The following is a 17850-nucleotide window of genomic DNA, read 5'->3' as shown; positions in this document are numbered from 1 at the left end:
AGAATATTCTGAATACATTTTTTGTTCACATTCAATCACAGTTCACCTTCTCCAGTTAGCATTCATGGAGTCATGTACCCCAACACTTCGTCTATTTAGTTTTAGATGCAACACTTTTAATAATCTGCCTGAGCAGCCTTTCAGTTTCCTGTCCAGGTTGCATTTATTTTATGCTGAAGCAGGAAAAGAAGCCTTCTTTCAAATTCTCTCAAATTCAAGCAGAGAAAGGTGGCAACACATTGGCAAACTGCACAGTACACCAAAACGCGATACCATTATTATTTAACAATTTGAGCATATACCTCTATACTCTATGTGAAGGTGAATCTGCACCTAAGACAATGATGCTTTGCAGTGGGTTAGGTTCAATATATAGCAAGGTCGGTGACATAAGTTCAATTGGAAGATACATGTACAAATGGTTGGGAGATCCATTAAGAAATGAAATCAGTGATTTCTGTACCTTACAGTAATTTCTGCCCCCTACCCCCTCCAGGTCTAAGTAAAAGTCAGCAGATAGATAATCTAATTGACTCCCCTTTGATTTTCAATCTGTGTTGCATTGGCCCAGAATTCATGTTGATTCTACTGATTTTTTCATTGCATTAATTGAGAAGAATTCAAACAGCACAGCCAAAATAGGAACAATTTAGGATTTCTGCATTAAACTACACATGCACAAAAATACCAAGGCTGATGGCAGTTTCAACAAGAAGTGTCAATGAACACCTAGTTAACTCAGCTTTTTTTGTTGTTGTCTAATCAATCTTAGAGTTTTTCAATGAAGTACCAGGAAAGTTGATGAAGGAAAGACAGTGACATTGTCTACATGGATTTCAGCAAGGCTTTTGACCAAGTCCCATATCGGAGACCAGTCAAGAACGTTCAGTTACTTGGCATTCAGGATGAGTTAGTAAATTGGATTCAACATTGGCTTCATGGGAGAAGCCAGAGATTAGTAGTAAATAGTTGCCTCCTGTGAGTACTGGTGAGTAGGGGTCGTTGCTGAGTCCATTATTGTTTATCATCCAGATCATTGATATAGATGACAATGTGGTAAACTGGATCAGCAAATTTGTGGATGACACCAAATTGTGGGTGTAGTGGACAGCAAAGAAGACTATGAAAGCTTGCAGTAGTATTGAACCAGCTGGAAAAAATGGGCTAAAAAATGGCAGATGGCATTTTGCATAATTCCAAATGTTTCAGAAGATTTATACATCAGTCATTAGCTGAGCTGTGGAATCAATTGATCATGGGCTGGGATGTGAAATCAATTGTTAGTCTGGCTGTAGGATTAATTGATCATCAGCTGGATGTGCAATCAGTTAATCATCTGCTAATGTGAGTGATCAATAGATCATCATCCATGGGTGGATTATTATCATTATCACCAAGGGGTGAATGATGAGTTCGTGCAGTCAGACCTTGAAAGGAGAAAGACAAGAATTGAAGTCAGAAAGAGACTTCTAGACCAGTGACCAAGAACAATTAGCCCTTAGGTACAGTTTTGTGTAGGGAAGGGTTGAAAGTGAGGGGACAGCAGCAAGTTGCTGCAACTCAATGGGGAGGTAGCAAAGGGGTATTAGTCCAAAGACTGACTCAGCTCTGATTGGAGAGGAAAAGAAAATAGGGCCCCGGACCAGGGGAGAGATAACATTCCTCAGATATTGGGGAGAAGAGAGTTTTACTCAGTCTGGGAAAGAGCAATAACACACTGAAAGAAAGTTTTTATTTTATTTAGAGATGCAGAGCAGAACAGGCCTTTATGGTCCTTCATGCCATGTTGCCCAGCAACCCACCAGTTTTACTCTAGCCTAATCATGGGATAGCTTACAATCACCAAATAACCTACTAACCAGGACATCTTTAGACTGTGGGAGGAAACCTGAGCACCTGGAGAAAACACTCCTACACACAGGAAGGAACATACAAACTTGCATATAGAGGACTCTAGAATTGAACTTCAAATTTCAATGTCTCAAGCAGTAATAGTGTCGCACTAACCACTATGCTACCATGGCACTATGGGAAAGGGAGTTGCTTGAGGGGAGGTTTGATCGAATCTCAAATTGGAAGGTTTGGGGATAGGATGAGAATAAGAAATTGGGGCATATCTGGTCTCTGTCCTGGGGCAGTGGTGAGAGTGCAGTTTGTCAGGTAGCTGGCTGGAGGCAGGCCAGTATGATTGCAATGAAGGGTTAGAAACAGTATTCCCTCTAAAGAGTGCCACAAGGACTATCCTTGTGAACATTATATAATGACGCAAGAAACTTCAATAAAAATACCTCAACAAAAATTCTTAAATAAAGCAATTGTATGCCCTCTCGAGTTGTGAGTTCTGCTTCAGCTGATTTTATGTGGATGTTTTTCTTTGGGGGGATTTGCTTTGGATTCTGCTCTGAAATCTTCTGGATTTAGCCTGCTTTGAAAATTGAAGCTATTAGGCTGCCATATTGATCCTTTACAGTGTCAGTGCAATTGTAGCAATGTACATAGTCTGCAATGCAGTTCTCAGATGCATCTAAATTTTTTTTTGAACTAAGGCATTGACAGGCCTTTATTTTTATAAAGGCAGTGATATCTCTGCTTCAGTAAATGGAGGAAAAATAATGATATAGTTGCCATGGAAACCTGGTGCTTTTAGAACACGTTTGAAAAGACCATATTGAACTGCGGCTTATTCACATAAATTGTTGCGTTGTTTGATTTTGCTTGAAGCAAGTGTAAGCTGACACCTGAGGACTGCAGTTGCACGTGCAGTCTTGGTAGCTAGTGAAACAGACTGATTGTTATTAACTGCAGATGGGCACTCATCCATTTACAAGTAGCCCTGCTTATGGTGCTGCTCATTTCCTGCCTCATTAGAGAGCTAAAAGGCTTGATGACATCTGTTTCTAGCATTGTTAACTGTTATGAAAAGTTACTAAATTGTATATTGAACGTCTGTGTACACAAGGAAGCCTTTCAGAATTGTTCAACAAGTAGTTGATATCAACAGATGAAATCCAGAGTCTTTGTAAACATTGTAGAAATATTGCATTTGACAACTTGAGTTTTCTTTTCTATTAAATTATATTGTTCCTCTGTGCCACCTATAAAGCAGGAATGTCAACCTCTGAACTGATGGTTGATCCTGAATAGAAAGGTGTAAGTTAACCATGGCAGTTACATAAGATGGCAGACTATTAAAACAAAATTCAAATAGTTTTACGGACCTTTACAAACCTTGTTGAAAGGGATGTGATCATTTTTAATGAATTTGAAGAGGACATTTTACTTGCCTGGTACATGATGCTGTGGCTCAATTTAATCCAGAACAATGTTCTTTTAGAAATGGATTTTCTGACTTGGTGACCCTTTTTCACTTCTAAAGACAAGGCCTTTTTAAATGGTTGATCAGCTGACACTGATACTTCTAATTTGGTGTAGAATGCCCTGTCGGGCTATTTATGATAGTCTTTCTCAGCAATGTCACCAACAAACTTAGTCTGTGATCTTTCTTAATTTATGCTTTCTAATATATACAGCATTTCATGGAATTAGATTCAATAGCAAAGAGCGTAGACATAATGCATTTTCACCACTGTATATAAACATCATTAGATTTGTGTTTCAAAAAAAAACTGAATAAATGGTAATTGATGGAGCTTATTCGGGCTGGTGGTCAGTGATAGGTAATCTTCCACAGGGTTTTGTCCTTTGTGAGTTTCATGAATGATGAAGTGGGTTTGTAAGTTTGCAGATGACACAAAGGTTGGTGGTGTGGATGGTGTTAAAGATTGTCGTAGGGACATTGGTAAGATGCAGAGCTGGGCTGAGAAGTGGCAGATGGAGTTCAACCATTCAGAAGTGCAAAGTGTTTCACTTTGGAAGGTTGAACTTGAAGGCAAAATACAGGGTATTCTTTTACAGGGTTAATAGCAGCATTCTTAACAGTTTGGAGGAATAGAGGGATCTTGGGGTTCAAGGCCATTGATTGCTTAAAGTTGCAGTGCAAGTTGACAGGTGGTTAAGAAGGTGTATGGAGTGTTGGACTTCATTAGTTGGAGAACTGAGCTCAAAAGCCACAAGGTAATGTTGCAGCTCTATAAAATTTTGAGTAGACCACACTTGGAGTAATGTGTTCTGTTCTGGTCACCTCATTATAGGAAGAATGTGGAAACTTTAGAGAGGGTGCACAGGATATTTACCAGGAAGCTACTTGTCTTGTGAGGATAGGCTGAGTGACCTGGGACTTTTTTCTTTGGAGACAAGAAGGATGAGACTTGATAGAGATGTACAACATGACGAGGCATTGAAAGAATGGACAGCCAGACACTTTTCTCAGGCTAATACAATGGGGGCAAAACTTTAAGCTGTTTGGAGTAATGTACAGGTGGAAGGTGAGAGGTAAGCTTTTACACAGAGAGTGGTAGGTATGTGAAGCACGCTGCCAGGGATGGTGGTAGAGGCAGATACATTAGCGACATTTAAGAGACTCTTAGATGGATACATGGATTAAAGAAAAATGGAAGACTTCCTGGGAGGAAAGGGTTGATTGATCTTAGAGGAGGTTAAAGGATTGGTACAATATCATGGGCCAAAAGGCCTGTAGTGTGATATAGTGTTCTATGCTCTAAATATAATTTGATACCGTGTAAAACAGATAACCTAAGAATAATTATAAAGTTCTCGTCCAAGTGGGCACAAATATGGGTGAGGAATTTTTTACTTTTGACTTTAACTTCACACTAGAAATTGAAAAGTTCACTATATAGCACCTGTACCTAAATCCCTTATTCAGAGTTCTTACATTAAATACACCAAAAATATGAATTCTTGAATATTCTGTTGATAGTTCATAAATCAATCTTATTCAGGTATTATAGATTAATGTACATTTTTGACACAAGGATGCCATCAAAAATGTTGAAAAACATTTAGCTAATGATAATTTTGGTTATCAGTGAAGTTATTAGTCTGTTACATTTGATTGTCACAATACATTACCAATAGTTGCTCTATGACAGTAATGTAAATTATTAACAGTCCTGTATTACCTTGTCCAGAGTGTATACAGCCACCACTTACTCTTGCCTACACTGCATCAGAATACGTGGATCCTGGGGTTGGCCTCTACAGCCCCCTCAGGACACATCAATAGATAACCCCTTAGGAGAATATCACACTCGACTTGATTGTACTACTACATAGATGGAGTCTAGGAAGAGTACAGGTGTCCTCAACAAGCATTTAGAATGTTAATAATACACATGTATCTAACGTATAATCTGTGTGTTTTACTTGCTCCACCAAATTCCCGTTTAAACTCCTCCTTTCTAATCCAGGCAAGTCTCACAGAACAGCAGAGACTTCACGGAAATTCCTTTCCAGACTCAATAATCCTAAATTTACACAAAATGCAATGGGAGACAAGCTAAAAGCAAAATGCACAGATGGTGGAAATCTGGGATAAAATCCAAAATCCTGAAAATATCCCAGAGATAGAGTATATGTTAAACAACATACACAAAATACTGGAGAAACACAGCATGCCAGACAGCATTTATGGAAATCAATAGATGGTTGACATTTTAGGCCGAGACCCTTCATTAGGACTGAGATATCAGTGTATGTCAAACAGTATATGTTTCAACCCTGTCTTTTCATTAGAACTGGCTACTTTGGCTATAATATTGATATCAAAACTTAATATAATTTGAGTAAATTCAGGTACGAGGATCATGTTTGGATTTGAGATCTGTGTGTTTTAGATTCAGCATGAATAATACATTCAAGCTTGAATAACAAAATCCTTGAGACCCACTCATTACCCACGGTTTTATTTCCATCAAAGGTAATTTAGTGCCTTTAAAGTTGATTGTAGACAGATGGATGCAACTGATGTATGAAAATAATTTGAGAAAAATGACAAAGCTAACATTTCAGAAAAGTACAGGCTGTATTGTTGATTCAAAATATTGCACGTACACCCTATGCATTTACTAAATTGAATCAGCTTTTGCTATCAAGTTGATGTTTTAATAACAAACTTGGAAAAAGTAAAATGATTTTTTAAAAAGCACATTCAGCTGTCAAAGTTGCAGTGAAATAAAAAAAAGGAAGCACCATCAGCACCTCAGGCAGTGACACCTGTTATGAGATTATATTGGTATGTCTAACAAGTGCAAAGACATCAATTTCAAAATTTAATTAAAATCATTTATTCTGTATGTCTCCAGGGTTTTAAAAATAGTGGAAAGAAAACAGCAACCCAACAATGGATGTTAAAATCAATATCTCACTAAGAGCCACCATTTCTATTATTTACTGATCCAAAGGACAGCAGAAATACAAGTAGCTTTCATTATAGATATCTGCAGTCACCCTTATTTGTAATGGCAAGTAGAGCCATGTTAATGAACTTTTGAATGTTACAGTGGAGGAAGATAAAACTGTCAGGAAGTTATGGAGTGGGTCATTTTCAAGGACTCAACAACTCATGTTCTCATTATTTTTTTGCATTTGCACAGGTTGCCTTTATTTTGCTCATTGGTTGTTTGTATATAGTATTTCACCCAATTCTATTGTATTTCAGTTTTACTGTGAATGTGTGCAAGAAAATGAATCTCAGGGTGTTATATGGTGATATATATAATTTACTTTGAAGCAAAGTCACTTGTGCTAGTACCTTCCTTCAATGCTGCAAAGTGGGATTTCCAGCATGGTTGGACATTTGCAATGGCACAAACTTTAGTTGTTTTTCCAGAGGATCTAGGACTGCTTGCTGTAAATCGTAACACATACTTTTAGTGCTCACCATATAAGTGCTCTGCTCACACATGACTGCATGGCCAAAACACCCGAGCAATCACATCGTCAAGTTTACCACTGCCACGACATCACCAACAACGATGAGACAGCCTACAGAGAGGAGGTGGAAGAGCTCGAAGCTTGGTACCTGGCAAATAACCTCTTCCTTAATGTCATGAAGTCAAAGGAGATGTTTATCAATTTCAGGACCCATGCCGCTTTACGTCGGCGGCACAGCGGTGGAAGCTGCAAATAGTTTCAAACTCATGGGAGTGCAAATCATTCACAACCTGTATTGGTCACAAAACACAGCTTACACAGTCAAATTTATTTATATTTATTGTGTTTTTAAAAAAATCTTTCACTTTTTATTTGTCTGCATTGGATCCAGAGTAATAAATTTTGTTCTCCTTGAACTTGTATACAGGAAATGACATTAAACAATCTTGAATCTTGAGTAAGGTCCTGCTAATAATGTCCAGGGTGCAACCTGCCCCCTTCGTAATTCAAGGCTTGGCTGCTGTAAGATTTATCCTTACTCAATGAAAGGCAAATTCCTGCTTGGAGCAAAATTAGGCCATTTTTCATATAGATATCCAACTTTTGCAAATCAGAGACATTACAACGAAAGAGAACTGAACAAAAACATTTTTCTTTCTCCTCTTTATGATGGTTTGGTTTACAACAGTTAGAAATATGGAGATCCATGATAAATGGATTGCAGAAAGGAAACAATCTGCATTATGCAAATGGTGTATCTACTGTACAAAATCAAAAAGTATATTGTATTGAGGGAGTGATCTAATGGTATGTATATGAACATAGCAGATTCTCTGATGTTTAACTGGAGCTCCCCACCACATATGTGACTTGATTGTGTTTCCTTACTTTGCTGCAATTCCAAATACTTGCCACTGAGTGGTGCTGTACTGCAGACAGCTAGGTTGTTGAGCACCTTTGCTCCATCTGCAAAAAGCAGGACTTCCTGATGGCCAACCATTTCAATTCTAATCCCCATTCTGACATGACATTCCATGACATGTCATTTTCTGCGATCGTGAGGCCATTCTTAGGTTGGAGGAGCAACACCTTTTATTCTGTCTAGGTAGCCTCCAACTTGATGGCATAAACATCAATTTCTCCAACTTACAGTAATTTTCCCCAACTTACAGTAATTTTCCCCCTCCCCTTTTCTTCATTTCCCCACTCTGCCCCCCTTACCTCTTCACCTTACCTGCCTTCCACCTTCCTGTTTTCCATGGTCCACTCTCCTCTTCTGTCAAATTCCTTCTTCTCCAGCCCTTTTACATTTTATACCTATCATCTCCCAGCTTACTTCAACCCCCCTCCCCACCCACCTGGCTTCTTCCCCCTTTCCTTTCCAGTCCTGATGAAGGGTCTCAACCTGAAATGTCGACTGTTTATTCATTTCCATAGATGCTGCCTGACCTGCAGAGTTCCTCCAGCAATTTGTGCTTTTTGCTATGGATTTCCAGCATCTGCAGAAATTCTTGTGGTTTTGGTTGTAAGTTTACTTTGCCCATCTTGCCTTAAAAAATAATGTATGAACTCCAATCTTTCCGATTGTGTTGTATCAGTATAGGTGAAATGACTCAGCTTTTCCCCTTCAAGACTAAGCCAAATTAAACAAAGATGGTTCTCAAAGTACAGCTGCATCTTTCCGAAGCCATCCTGAACCTGGGCTCTCCAACTTTCCCTGACTTTCTAAACTCAGCCCATCAGTTTATGTGCAGTTTTCCAGTTTCCTCTGGTATAGCTTGAGCCAATGGACGTTCCGGAAGTGGGCCCCTTGACTGATGGCTTAAGGCATTTCCTTTGCCTCTGGCTCACAGCCTTCTAAAGCTCTGCCCAAAGGCTCATTTTAGCATGTCACAATGGGGCCTTGCCATTCGACAGCCTAATAATAGTAGAATGATCCTTGTAGACACACTGGATCGAATGATTCAGTGACTGTCATACCCTAAAGTTTGGTCTGGGTTCATAAAACATAAATGAGCTTACAACAAAGATGGAGGCTAACTTTCATCCTTTAGGACATTTATTTTCTTCAAGTCTGTTGAGTGCACAAGTTTGCAAACACAGCCCTTCCAAAAAGCAACTAAAATGATGTCTGTCCAAGATATACACTGGGTAAATCTCCCAAAGCACAATGATCCCTGCTGGCTTCATGGGGAGCACTGATTAGAATCAGAACCAGAATCAGACTTAAATATCAATGTCATGAAACTTCTTGTTCTGTGGCAGCAGTACACTGCAATACATAGTAATAAAAACTATAAATTACAATAAGTACATATAACAAATTAAATAAAATAAACAGCGTAAAAAGCAATGGGGAAAATAGTGAAGTAGTTAGTGTTAATGGATTTATTTTCCATTCAAAAATCTGATGGCAAAGGGGAAAAAATTGTTTGTGAAATGTTGAGTGTGTGCCTTCAGGCTCCTGTGACTCCTCCTTGAAGGTAGCAATGAGAAGAGAGCATGTCCTGGGTGATGGGTGGGGGGGGGTCCTCAACAATGGATTCTGCCTTTCTGAAGGTGCCCTCAATACTGGGGAGGCTACTGCCCATGGTGGAGCTGACTGGATTTACAAATTTCTGTAGCTTTTGCTGTCCTTGTGCAGTGGTCCCTCCATATCAGACAATGATGCAACCAGTTAGAATGCTCTCCACGGTACATTTGTACATTACACCTCTTCTGATGGGTCTTTGCTTCTTGGGCCAAAAACCTTCAAGAACTCCATTTTAATGATCAATGACAGCATTACATGGCAAACAATTGTCAGAGAAAGAATAATGTGAACTCATTATCTTTGTGTCATAAAAATCCTATTGTTCTGCATAGTAACTGCAATTAAAATATGATCAGAGTAACCCCCATTAAGTATGTTCAAAGGCAGCTTCCCATTATCAGTACGCTTAATGGATTGTGAGATATTCACCTCATTGACACAAGGCTGACCTTCCCTCTGACAGAAGCTCTTATTTGGTATATTAAATAGGATGCCACAGTCATTTGAGATTGCTCAGCTAGTTGTTATTTAAGTCAAATGCAGTAAGTAATGCTTTCATTTATGTATCTGTCAAAAATGTAAATGCAAGTATGCCTATTTATTTGTTACTAATATTTTATAATGCAATTTTAACTCTTGATTTCTACCATGGATACTTCTTACCTAAAGTAGAATGAAGAAGTAAACAGGACAAATAAAAAGAATGACTTAGCAGTGTGCATTTTAAATCACCAAGGTTTGTAGCAACATGCCTTGATGGGATCAGATAAGGAGGATATCTCCTCAGTCATTGTGAATTACAGCAGCTAAAGAACCATAGCTCATTTGAGTCCTCCCAGTACAAGTGATCTATGACTGTCATTTAAGTACCTGGAATTTTTCAATGCTGCTAGTTTCTGTTTATTCTCTGACCCGAAATCTAGAAAGAAATATGTGTGACTTGGACATTTCAAAATGCCACAGATTTCTGTAGAGTGGATACAATTAACTATAAGTTTATTGGTCTAAGCTGTACATTATCTTCAATGTTCCACTTATCTCCATATTTTAAGAAAGCATGCATCTTTCCAGAGTTATGAGTGCGCCTTTTCATTGAAATGTACTGTCCTAGATATGAATGAGCCCAAATTTTAAGTACTAGGTTAAAATGTAAATAATTCAAGATTTTGGCCATAAGACCATAAAACATAGGAGCAGAATTAGGCTATTCGGCCCATCAAGTCTGCTCCACTGTTTGATCATTACTGACTCATTTCCCTCTCAATCCCACTCTTGTGCCTTCTACCCATAACCTTCCCACTCTGACTTATCAAGAATCTATCAACCTTATCCTTTTATGGAGCTAATACACCAAGCGGAAAGAATGCATAAACTTCCAGAATCTTTTTCAACAGCTATTTTAATAGTATTGCCAAAAAAAGACAGAGATCTTTTAAAGCCAACATCATATAGACCTAACATGAGGAAATCTGCAGATGCTGGAAATTCAAACAACAACACACACAAAATGCTGGTGGAACACAGCAGGCCAGGCAGCATCTACAGGGAGAAGCGCTGTCGATGTTTCGGGCCGAGACCCTTCGTCAGGACCTATCATATAGACCTATTTCTTTGTTGAACACAGACTATAAAATAATAGCAAAGATTTTATCTAATAGATTATCTAAATACTTACCAAAATTAATACACATGGACCAAACAGGATTTATTAAAAATAGACAATCTGCAGATAATGTAACTCAGTTACTTAGCATAATTCATTTGGCACAAAAGAGGGAAAAAATGACTGTGGCAGTTGCTTTGGATGCAGAAAAAAGCATTTGATTGGAATGTGATTTTTTATTTAAGGTATTGGAAAAATATGGATTAGGAGTATCTTTTATAAAATGGATTAAAACCTTAAATACTAACCCCAAAGCTAAAGTGGTGACAAATGGCCAAATTTCAACATCATTTCAGTTAACAAGGTCAACTAGACAAGGTTGTCCATTATCACCTGCTTTATTTGTGTTGGCGATAGAACCATTAGCTGAATTAATTAGAACTGACTCATATTATGGGTTTCAGAGTTAATCAGGAGGAATAAAAGATTAACTTATTTGCTGATAATGTTCTGATTTATCTAACTAACCCATTGCATTCGTTGCATAAATTATCTTCTAGATTGGAAGAATATGGGAAAATATCAGGGTACAGAATAAATTGGGATAAAAGTGAAATTTTACCCCTTACTAAAGGAGATTATAGTCAATGTTGATTAATAACCCAATTTAGATGGCCGATAAATGGTATAAAGTATTTAGGTATAAGAGTTGATAATGATATAAAGAATTTATATAAACTAAATTATTTGCCATTATTGAAAAAAATTCAAGAGGTTATTGATAAATGGATGATGTTACCAATAACATTAATAGGTAGAGTCAATGCTGTAAAAATGAATATATTCTCTAGATTACAATATTTATTCCAAATACTACCAATACAATTACCGCAGAAGTTTTTTCAAGAGTTAAATAAATGTGTGAGGAAATTCCTTTGAAAAGGTAAGATGTCAAGAATATCGTTGGAAAAATTGACATGGAAATTTGACCTAGGAGGGTTACAATTACCAAATTTTAAGAATTATTACAAAGCAAATCAACTTAGATTTATTGCATCTTTTTTTGATGAAGATAAACCGGCATGGATTAGAATAGAATTAGATAAAATAGGAGAAAATATACCTGAAGATTTTATATATAAATGGGAATCTAAATGGATATGGGAAAAGAAAGAATCTCCTATACCTAAACATTTGATTGATTTATGGAATAAGATAAATGTTGATGATGAGATAAAGAAATCTTTATTAGCAAAGAGACCTTTAATTCAAAATAAACTTATCCCTTTTACAATGGTTAATCAACTTTTATATAACTAGTTTCACAAAGGGATTAGATATATAGGAGACTGTTTTGAAGGAGGTATATTAATGTAATTTGACTAATTAAAGAATAAATATAAAATATCAAATAACACTCTTTTCTGTTATTTCCAATTAAGGGCTTATTTAAGAGATAAACTGGGTCAAACAATGTTATTGCCGAAACCTAATGAAATAGAAACTTTAATTCATAAAGGAAAAATTAAAAAAAATATTTCTGGTATGTATAATTTGATTCAAAAACAGGCAATTAAACAAGGAATTCATAAGTCAAGACAAAAATGGGAAACTGATTGGAATATTAAAATTGATGAAACAAGTTGGTCAAGATTATGTCTTGACAGTATGACAAATACAATAAATGTTCAACTAAGATTAGTACAATATAACTTTTTACATCAAATATATATTAGACCACAAAAAATAGATTAAACTCAAATTTATCTGATCAATGTTTTCAATGTAATGAAGAAATTGGTACTTTTTTACACTACTTGGTCTTGTTTTAAAATTCAACCTTTTTGGACAAATTTAAGAGTTTTACTGGAACAAATTATTTGAATACAACTTCCACATAATCCAACATTATTTTTACTAGGTGATATTGAAGGGATAAAATCAAAATCCAAATTGAATAAATATCAGAAAGAATTCATAAAAATTGCATTGGCAGTAGCCAAAAAGGCTATTGCAGTTACTTGGAAATCAGATTCATACTTAAGTATAGATCATTGGAAGAATGAAATTTTTAGCTGTATTCCACTTGAAAAAATTACTTATAATTTAAGAGTAAATATGAACTATTTCTGAAAATCTGGCACCCTTATTTACAAAAGATAGGATTAAATATATAGGTGCTCCAAAGATAAAATTATTGGTTATCTGGGGAAAGAATTAAATATACATATTAAAACTATTATGAACTCCATGGAGCATGTGGGGATCTTCCGCTATCCAGGCATTCTTTCTTTCTTTCTTCTCTTTTTTTTCTTTTTTTCTATAGGGATATGTTTGGGGGGGTGTTAAGGGGAAGGAGGAAAGGGTTGACAATTTTCTTTTCTTTCTGTAACCTATTAAAAAAAATTTAAATTTTAAAAGCATCTATCAACCACTACCTTAAATACACTCAATGACCTGGCCTTCACAGTCGCCTATAGCAATGATTTCCACAGATTCACCACCATCTAGCTAAAGAAATTCCTCCACATCTCCACTCTAAATAGACAGTCCTTCTATTCTGAGGCTGCGCCCTCTGATCCTCGATTCCCCCACTACAGGAAACATCCTCTTCATATCTGCTCTGTCTAGGCCTTTCAACATTCGATAGGTTTCAATGAGACCACCTCTCATTCTTCCGAATTCCAGTGAGTACAGGCCCAGAGCCATCAAATGCTCCTCAGATGATAAGCATTTCGATCCCGGGATGATTTTTGTGACCCTCCTTTGAACCTTCTCCAACATCAGCACATCTCTTTCCTAGATAAGGGGCCCAAAACTGCTCACAATATTCCAAGTGACGCCTCCAAGTAAAGCCTCAGCATTACATCCTTGTTTTTACATTCTAGTCCTCTTGAAATGAATACTAACATTGTATTTACCTTCCTCACTGAATTTGAATTGACTTTATTACTTACATCCTTCATATATATGAGTAAAAATCTTTGTTATGTCTCCATCTAAATGTGCAGTTTATAGTAATTTATAATTGTACATACAACAGGATAGTCAATATAACATAGAAGTACAATTGTATTAATTAGTCAGTCTGATGGCCTGGTGAAAGAAGCTGTACCGGAGCCTGTTGGTCCTTGCTTTTATGCTGCAGTACCACTTCCCAGATGGTAGAAGCTGGATCAGTTTGTGGTTGGGGTGACACGGGTTCCCAATGATCCTTCGGGCCCTTTTTACACACCCGTCCTTGTAAATGTCCTGAATAGTGGGAAGTTCACATCCACAGATGCGCTGGGCTGTCTGCACCACTCTCTGCAGAGTTCTGTGATTGAGGGAAGTGCAGTTCCCATACCAGACAGTGACGCAGCCAGTCAAGATGCTCTGAATTGTGTGCCCGTGGAAAGTTCTTGGGATTTGGGGGCCCATACCTTTAACCGTCTGTGGTGAAAGAGGCACTTTTGTACATTTTTCACCACATAGCTGGTATGTACAGACCACGTGAGATCCTTGGTGATGTATATGCCAAGCAACTTGAAGCTGTTCACCCTCTCAACCCTAAATCCATTGATGTCAATAGGGGTGAGCCTGTCTCCATTCCTCCTGTAGTCCACACCAACTCCTTTGTTTTTGTGACATTGAAGGAGAGGTTGTTTTTTTGACAGAGTGATGACTTATTCTCTGTAGGCTGCCTCATTATTATTTGAGATTAGGCCAATCAGTGTAGCATAGTCAGCAAATTTAATTAGCAGATTGGAGCTGTGCATGACGACACAGTCATGGGTATACAGAGAGTAAAGGAGGGGGTTTAGGACACAGCACTGCCAACTCTACCTATAAGTTAACCGTTGGGGAATCCTGCAGGAGGACTCCCAAGTCCCCTCAACCCTTGGATTTTTAATTTTTTTTCCCCCTTTAGAAAATAGTTTCCACTATTATTTCTTTCACCAAAATGCATGACCATACCCTTCCCAACACTGTATTCCATCTGCTCATCCTCCTAATCTGTCTCAGTCCTTTTGCAGCCTCTTTGCTTCCTCAATACTACCTGCCCCTTATCCACAAACTTGGCCACAAAGCCATCAGTTCCATCCAAATCACTGACATACAATGCAAAAAGAATCAGTTCCAACACCGACCCCTGTGGAACACCACTAGCCACTGGCAGCCAATCGGAAAGGCTCCCTTTATTCCCACTCTTTGCTTCCTGCCAATCAGTCAATGCTTTATCTACCCTGTAATGGCATGGGCTCATATCTTGCCAGGCAGCTTTGTGTGCAGCACATCATCAAAGGCCTTTTGAAAACAGAAGGCAACTGTGATTTGATTTCCTCTGTGTAAGAGAAGGTTACCATGATGCAAGCTTGACTTGAATGTTAAGTGGTCTCTCTGCAAGTGCCTAATAGGGGTAACATCTGTCTTAAGTGGTCAATGTAAGACTGAGCTGTCCTAAAAGCGGTAGTCAGGTTGTATGCTATTTAACCAGCAACTCTAAAAGGATGACTGAAGTTTACTGTCAAAGCAATGCTTTATATATAAAATCCTTACTTGAATGTGGAGATAATTCTGCTAGAATTCTTACCTCTCTCCTTTTTACTCAAACACCCTCAGTAATGTGCAAATCAAATCAAATCAAATTTAACTTTAATTATCATTCAACCATACATGAATACACCTGAATGAAACTTTGTTCCTCTGGGACCAAAGTGCAAAATGTGCACAGCATATTCAAAATAGTGAGCAAAAAAACATCTGTATAGCCCCCAAGTCCCTGAGCGACATGTCCCACAAATTGATGGTACAGTTCCTGGCAGTGCGCAGGAGCACACAATCCAGCCTGTCATTCCAATGCTCTAATACTGTAGGCAGCATCGACAGGAGAGGCCAGCCCCCACCCGAGCATGGACACCACGCTACACGACCTCCGGCTTCTCCTCTCCTGGACTGCAGCAGCAGGCAAGCCTGTGTTTGGGGTCTAGACCTCCCTACAACTGAGGCTATGCACCTATCGCACCACCAAACAAGGGAAAGGGACCTGCGGCATCTTACAAATCAGTTGCCTTTCCCCACCTTCTTAACAGTGCCTCCTACAATCAGTAACTTGATTCAGAATCCTCTTTTCATTTGTTGCCAGAAAATGCTTGGCTGTGGACCGAGGATCACCAGGCCTAAGTAATGAAGCTCTAAGCCTAACATCAGCTCCACCATGAGCCAGCCTGTCACCAAGTCAAACCTCTCTCCTGTCTGTTGTGTTAGAGCAATGGCAGCAATGCACAATGTAGCATGCGTCCTCACTTTCATGAGTCCCTTGGTATTTTGTCAGTGGATTGTATAAAACCACTCTTGAATTTATATCCACTGCGGTACACTTTATATCCATTTTGTGATTAGTCTTTGCAATGCTTTAAGACAGCTTATTCACTCACATAGAATATTGGAATTATGGACAAATATTGCAATATTTGTTTCTAACTCAAATACTTCTGGTGCTCAGAATTCTTGTTTATTTCTAATTTACATAGAAAAATGGGTTTGAATCAAGAGCTACGAAAAGCAACTGCCCAAACTTGAGGCATGTAAAAATGTTCTTATAATACAGGTTGAAAAATAGTTTTTACAATGCAGTTTTCTGGTCCAAGAATATTTATGAACGCAACCAAACTGCGAGTTTAGTGCATCCCTGGGTTTCAGCAATGACAGTATGCAGCCTGCGGCTCTCTGCACTGTCTGCTTTATGTTTCCTGTCATTAATGCTTTGTCTCTAGCTGTGTAGTAAGGAAAATCAAAACCCAGTCCCAATAGCACGATTCCTATCAATATATTCTACTACCAGAGGCTGCCAAAGAAAAGGACATTTGCACAGAAAGCATTCACTGTACGATGCAGATCATCAGGAAAAACATAAAAATCAGAACAAAAACAAACAAGTTTAAAAAATATATTTACATGGCACTTCCTTCCCACTGCAGATACCACAAGCTGAGAAGTAAACCATGTTGGTCATATCGCAACTCATAAAATAGGAGGGAATTTACTACTGCTCAGTCAGAGCTTATTTTCTTTTTAAGGTGATCTTATCCAAATATTTTTTTTCAAATTGCATAAAAATAAACATAGTCTGACCAAATCCTAATTTTTATTTGTTTGAATTTCCACTCCATTTGCAACCTGTTCCCTGTTATTAGAATTTTCACTGCCATTTTTCACATGAAAGCATAGTATTTTTATAAAAAAGAAACATCTGCTCACAATATCCCTTTATTACATTCCAATGAAAATCCTGTGTGTTTCTTAATGTGTTGTTATTTGCCATTACAGATTTTCTCATTGGAGATTGTCATATTTAATGGAAGCGAGAGTACTTCAACACAGATCACCCACTGGCTTGTTCAAGGCCTAAAGGATCTTTGAAAATACTTGGGCCCAAGGTATGAAACAGCAACCAATTCCCCCAGTTTTAATGCAGTACAACAATTTTGTGAGATCTGAAAGAAGCTAAGGTAACCAAACACATGAATTGGTTCTCATGATATTGAATTTAGTCTATATCCTCCACACCTGTGCACAAAGATATAAGTGTGCAGCAAAAAGTTATCAAAGTAAATTTTGGATTTACATTCACAAAATTTATGGGTACAAATTACTAGATTTAGGCTTCCTTCACTACAATTTGAAAGTAACCTGCCTGTCTGAGCTTCTGAGCATAGATTTCTGCACCAGACTCTATCTACAGGTATGCAATTAAAATCACCTTTAATTTTGTACTTCCACCTCACAACTTCCCCACTTTTTAGTTCTCTACCACCTCAGCCGAAACCAATCACAGAACCAACCAATTCACTTCACACTGTAGTTGATTGCACTCCATCCTCTCAATCTGACACTCAAAGTCCCCAGTTCCTACAACAGCTAGACAGCTGTCAACAAT

At 37.9% G+C, this 17850-nt stretch overlaps 1 protein-coding gene across 10 annotated transcripts in view; it reads left to right on the top strand.

The window, feature by feature from the left end:
• The window catches only part of sulf1 (sulfatase 1), a 316869-nt gene that overhangs the window by 94156 nt on the left and 204863 nt on the right, over positions 1 to 17850 (top strand). For 8 of the 10 annotated variants that reach the window (XM_073040831.1, XM_073040854.1, XM_073040922.1 and 5 more), the window contains one exon: positions 17241 to 17350. The exons of the other annotated variants lie outside the window; for them this stretch is intronic. The gene's annotated coding sequence lies outside the window, so the exon portion shown is untranslated. The remainder of the gene's footprint in view (positions 1 to 17240; positions 17351 to 17850) is intronic. 10 annotated transcript variants of the gene reach the window in all.

The sequence above is a fragment of the Hemitrygon akajei genome, chromosome 1 (assembly GCF_048418815.1).
Source record: "Hemitrygon akajei chromosome 1, sHemAka1.3, whole genome shotgun sequence".
Lineage (NCBI taxonomy): Eukaryota > Metazoa > Chordata > Chondrichthyes > Myliobatiformes > Dasyatidae > Hemitrygon > Hemitrygon akajei.
Note: the sequence above shows the minus strand (reverse complement) of the source record. Positions and strands in the feature narration are given on the sequence as shown.